Genomic DNA, 6,092 nt, shown 5'->3' with positions numbered 1-6,092 from the left:
GATTGAAGGACCTCTTTCTTTCAAGTACAGTATCATATCAGACTGTTGGGGCCACACAGAAACTTAGATTGTTTCCATCTCTGCATGTATGAAGGGTAAAGACAGCAGGGAGGATGCAGAGAAGGTGGCGAACCAGGCGAGAGACGGGACTGTGAGCTTAGGAGCTCCTGCATCCCGGCGGGTGGGCCAGTGGACCTCCCTGAATCTCCATTCCCTCATCTGTGTGGTGGACATGTTAACATACCTGCAGCTTAGGCTGCAGTGAAACTTAAACGAGTTCAAATACCTAAAGCACTCTGATCTTTATGCTTTCCTTCTTTCTCCTGATTGCGGGCTTAGTTTGTTCTTTTCCTAATTCCTTGAGTTGTAATGTTAAGTTACTTATTTGAGGTCTTTCTTCTTTTTTGATGTAGCACTTGTTATAAATCTTTCTTCTTTTTTGATGTAGGCACTTGTTCATTGCAGCATTATTCACAATAGCTAAGATATGAAACCAGCCTAAATGTCTATCAATAGATAAGTGGATAAAGAAAATGTGGTGCATATATGCATGCAGTGGAAAATATTCAGCCTTAAAAAGGAGGGGGGAATCTGTCATTTTTGACACTGTGGATGAACCTGGAGGACATTATGCTGAGTTAAGTAAGCCAAGCACAGAAAGACAAATACTGAATGATCTTACTTACATGTGGAATCGAACAAAGCTGAACTCACAGAAGTGGAGGGTAGGATGGTGGTTAGCAGAAGCTGTGGGAGAGGGGTGGATGGGGAAAGGAGATGTTGATCAAAGGGCACAAAGTCTCAGTTGGACAGGAGGAATAAGCATTAGCGATTTACTGCACAGTACGGTGACTATAATAAATAGTAATGCATTATACATTATAAAATTGCTAAAAGAGTAAATTTTAAATGATTTAACCACAAAAAGAGGTATGTGAGGTGATGGATTTGTTAATTAACCTGGTTTAATCATTCCACATTGTCAACATCTATCAAAACATCACTTGTACCCCATACATATGTACAGCTATTATTTGTCAATTAAAAATAAAATTTTAAAACTATTTACAGTGCCTCTTGAGAGTGGGCTGATCTAGGCGACTTGCTTCCAAAGAGTAGATAAGGAAAGTGGGGAAAAGTGACTTTACAGTGGAGAAACCTGGCAGACACTACCTCGAGCCAGGTGACCAAGGTTACTATCCATGAAGTCATTTCAACAGCACATACCCCTGATATGATGCGATGAAAATGCCACTTCACCTCTGCGGTATTCCTCCCCAAAACTCATGATCCCATGCAAACTCTGAGAAAAATATCACATACATCCACATTGAGCCATATTCTGTAAGACACCTGATCTATATTGTTTAAAACGATCGAGGTCATCAGAAACAAGGAAAGTCTGAGAATTTGTTACCGACCAGAGGAGACTAAGGAGATGTGACAGTTAAATTCAATGTGGTGTCCTGCGTGGGACCCTGGTCTGGAGAACAACATTGGGAAAAACTGGTGACATCCAGTAAAGGGTGGAGTTTAATTAACAGCATGAACCAAGATTGGTTTCTTAGTTGTGATGAATGGACAATGAAGTGTTAGCAACACAGGAAATGGTGTGGGGTGTGTGGGAATTCCGCACTATCTTTGCAAATTTTCTGTATGTATAAAGGTGTTTGAAAATTTTTTAAAGTTTATTCAAAGAAAAAAATACATAACATACTTACCAGAGTGGCTGGTATCTGAAGGCTCACAGCTAGTGGACATAAAGCAAGTTCTGTTTGGTCTCTTAGGCATACACCTGTCCTTAAAACAGAGGTATATTGTCGCCTCCCTTGCTGTGTGTCCATGGGAAGCATGCAGATAGGGAACTGTTTTGGCTAAAATAGTCTCTTCTGAATCTGGCAGCCACAGGGATCCCATGAAGCCCTAAGTTGGGCCATAGACCTCTTCTGCCCAGTGACCCCCATGGTTCCCACTTCACACAGAGTAAATGCCAAGTCCCTATAAGTGGCCTGTGAAGCACCAGGAGATGTGGGCGCCCCACTTCCATGCTCTCTGGCCTCCATCCTATCCTGACTCCTTTAGCCATGTGAGCCTGCCGGCCTGGGTACTGCTGACATCTGGCCATACTCCACCCAGAAAGCTCTGCTCCCCAGAGCCCCTACAAGGCAAGAAGGTCTCCTCTGTGTGCCTCCCCAAATGTGAGTGCTCTCCTTTTCACCCTTTAGTTCCTGCCTGTGCCCCACCGTGGTTCCAACCAAAGTTTGTTTCCGCCTTCCTGCTGTGGGGGGTGAGGGTTGCTGCACCCCACTGACTGGCCTCACTGGCAGGAAAGGGCAGCCAGCTCCCCAGCAGCTGGGCCTGGACAGGGCGTGCACACAGAGCAGTTCTGTTCTGTCCCATCTCCACTTCAGGCAGCCCCTCTGGCCCCCACCGCTGTCATTCCTTCATGACCCATCCAGCAGTCCCCTTCTCAGCCAGTTTATAAACCCCGGCTCTCTGGGACGGGTCTCAGGTCCCCTCTCCCATTGGTACTGAGGGTCTCCGCTGGTCCTTTTCAAGACTGACACAGGGGGCCTGTTCTGGGTTGAATTGCACCCCGCCCTAAAAGAAGATCTGTTGAAGTCCTATCCCCCAGTATCTCAGAATGTGGCCTTATTTCAAAACAGTGTCGTTACAGATGCAATCAGTTAAGATGAGGTCACACTGGAGCACAGTGGGCCCCCAACCTCAAATAACCGGTGTCCTTGTAAGAAGACGGCCATGTGAAGACAGGCACAGGGAGAAGGCCATGTGAAGACAGGGCTAGAGGGACGCATCTAGAAGCCAAGGAAAGCCAAGGACTGCCACCCACCATCAGGAGCTGAGAGGAGGAAAGGAAGGATTCCCCCTACAGCTTTCAGAGGGAACCTGGCCTTGCGATGCCTTGATTTAGGGCTTCCAGCCTCTGGAACTGTGGACAATAAATTCCTGTTGTTTCAAGCCATCTAGTCTGTGATATTTTGTTATGGTGGCCCTAGGAAACTAATGCAGGGCCAAAAGAAGGGTCGAGGACCAGGGCTGCTTCTAGTTGTCATGTTTCTCTGCTTTCTCTACCTCTTGCTGTGGCGTTTCTCTGCTTTTCCCTACTTCTCGCTGTGGTGTTTCTCTGCTTTTCCCTACTTCTTGCTGTGACGTTTCTCTGCTTTTCCCTACTTCTTGGGTTCAGCTGGGTCACCTTTAAGACTCCCCACCATGACACTGCCAGGTCTCTGATTTGACCTCTGTTCCTCATCTTTGGAGCCCCTCACTTGGCTTTAGGAGTTTAGAGAAATGTCCCTCCCCTCCCTCTCTATGAGGCTAACATCTCGTAACGTGGACAGTTCCCTCTCCCACTTCCCTGCTGCCTCCCTAAATCCAGTGGGGCCGGGTGAATTTGAGCACCGTAAAGCATCTTCTCCTGCTCATAGTAAGCCACTGGGTTGAAGCTGGGGGGCTGCACTCACTTGTGCCCCCATTAACAGTTTGAGGCTGTAGTTTTTAGCAACTTCTCGTTTTTTAGCCATGGCCTCAGGCACCAATTCCCCAGGCTGCAGAAAAAGCCCCACAGGCCATCTTGTTACTCCAAATTTGCAAGCTCAGCTGGGCTCTCCATGATATCAAAGGATCCTTGTCCAGTTCTGGCTTGCATGATCAGAACTCCTGGCACTCACCCCCTTAGTCATCTCTGCTTGCAATGACCTAAAGACAGGTCTCTCCTGCAGAAATATTCTGGGGTAGCTCCCTAAAATTTCCCCTTTCCCCAACAGAGTTAATCAACGAATGAATGAATGAATGAATGCAAAGCTAATGTAGTCTCAGATCCAGCGAGGGAGGAAGGACAGCGTGGGGATCCCAGAGCTAGGCTGCCTCAACTCAAATCCTGGGACCAAGACTGCCTGTGTGACCTTGGACAAGTTATTTACCTTCTCTGGATCTCAGTTTTCTTCATCTACAAAATGAGAATAATAATAGCATCTGCCCCTGAGGTTGTCGCAGGAATTCAATGAGATAATGCCAATGACAGATGTCATGACTGACGCCAATGAAGCTTAGCTGCTTTGTCATGCAGGGCACGAGTCCAGGTATCTTTATGCCTCACCCTGTGCCCGTGCTTAGAAGCTGATTTTCCTAGGTCCAACCTAATCTTTTTTCACACATTGGATTCAGCTAATTCATTCACTGCTGAGTAATTTATTGTTAGAGCCAGTGGTGTTGAAGATTGAACAAAGGTTAAGATGCTTTGGTCTGGACACATGGGGGAGAGACACATTTTTAGTTTGAGGAAGCAGAAAACCATTTTCACAAGCTTAAAGGAGCCCGGGACTAAATTAAACCTCTTGACTTAATCACTGATTAAAACATTACAATAGCCGCACAGGCTACAGTCGGTGAGTCCAGCCTGCAATCATGTCCTTCTGAGGCTTCATGTTGGAAAATGACTGCAGATGATTCAAAATAAGAGCATGGCTTGGTGGCTATGCTCGGGGGGAAATAATTGTCGTCTGCTTCAGGTTTCCTCTCTCCCCCTTTATTTAAAGCACCTAGGAGACTTCATAGATAATTAAAATCTAATAAGATACAAGAAGGAAGAAGATAATTGATCTCCCACCCAGTCCCACTCTCTTGGAACTCAACAGGGGTGAGGACAAACTGGAGGTCAAAACACTGCAAAATATGCAGTGTCATAACACAGACTGTTGGTACGCACACGCCTTCTGCTGTGAGAAAACTGGCACTGAGCAGAACTATCCTGCAAGTGATGTGTGCACAGCATTTTCAGTTTGCAAACCATTTCTACACTCTTTATCTCAAACATCCTGTGAGCCCAACTGGGTAAGAGAACCGAGACTCAGAGGGAAGATGGGAGGTGCCAAACTAAAGGAGCATAGCTGGAACTGAGCGCTAGTGGCCTTGGAGGAAATCCTGTGCTCTTTTCACCAGGCTAGGATGTCCCCGACCTCCCTTTCTTCCAGAACAAACCCAAGTCCATGTGTTTAGAGGGTAACTGGGTAAAGAATATACTGGGCTGGCCTTCAATTTTTGTATTTGGTAGAGGAAGGCAAATCCAGATAGAACCAGACTCTTGGAACACATAAAGGAAGAGGAGAGTTTGAGGAAATGGGATATGTGAAAAAATCATTTGCATGCCAGGGGAGTATTCTGGTCAAGGCAAGATTAAATCTTTTTGTGCTTTTGTAGCCCGCAAAATGAGTGAGCCTGGGAATAAAGGGGACTCACTAGCTTGCTCCTGGTCATGTAAGTGGCTTAGGAGCAAGATGGTTACAATCAGCTGGATGCCACTCTAGGAAGAATTTCTGACAAGGGTGAGGGTGCAAACCTGCATCGCCAAGACGGAGATGACAATCAAGGACCCTGTCAGGCATCATGCAGAGGAAGCTAAATTCTCATGGTCTTCAGGGACATTCACATGCAACTAGAATTACCTTCTTTCTAGCTTCCCAGGATCAGAACACTCACTGGCCTCATTGCCAGGGGCTGGCTAGGCAAGAAAACCAACATTCATAGTTTAGAAGCTGTGTTTCTTCTATATAAATCCTTTCCTCGCTTTCTGAGATGAAATCAATCTATATTGGTTCCACTCATTACAAGTAAATAACGTGCCAATAATTAACTCAGCGTCTTTGAGTTTTTTTGTTTTGTTTTGTTTTGTTTTGTTTTGTTTTGAGACGGAGTCTTGCTCTGTCGCCCAGGCTGGAGTGCAGTGGCCGCATCTCAGCTCACTGCAAGCTCCGCCTCCCGGGTTTACGCCATTCTCCTGCCTCAGCCTCCCGACTAGCTGGGACTACAGGCGCCCTCCACCTCGCCCAGCTAGTTTTTTGTATTTTTTAGTAGAGACGGGGTTTCACCGTGTTAGCCAGGATGGTCTCGATCTCCTGACGTCGTGATCCGCCCATCTCGGCCTCCCAAAGTGCTGGGATTACAGGCTTGAGCCACCGCGCCCGGCCCTTTGAGTTATTTTTTAACTGAAGGCTTCCTCACTTCCTAGCTGGGAAATGACCTCTGGCATGTCATTTAAGCAACTGAATCTCACTTTTTTTCCTTTTTAAAAAAAT

Source organism: Papio anubis, chromosome 2, assembly GCF_008728515.1.
Source record: "Papio anubis isolate 15944 chromosome 2, Panubis1.0, whole genome shotgun sequence".
Lineage (NCBI taxonomy): Eukaryota > Metazoa > Chordata > Mammalia > Primates > Cercopithecidae > Papio > Papio anubis.
This window is presented reverse-complemented; position numbering follows the sequence as displayed.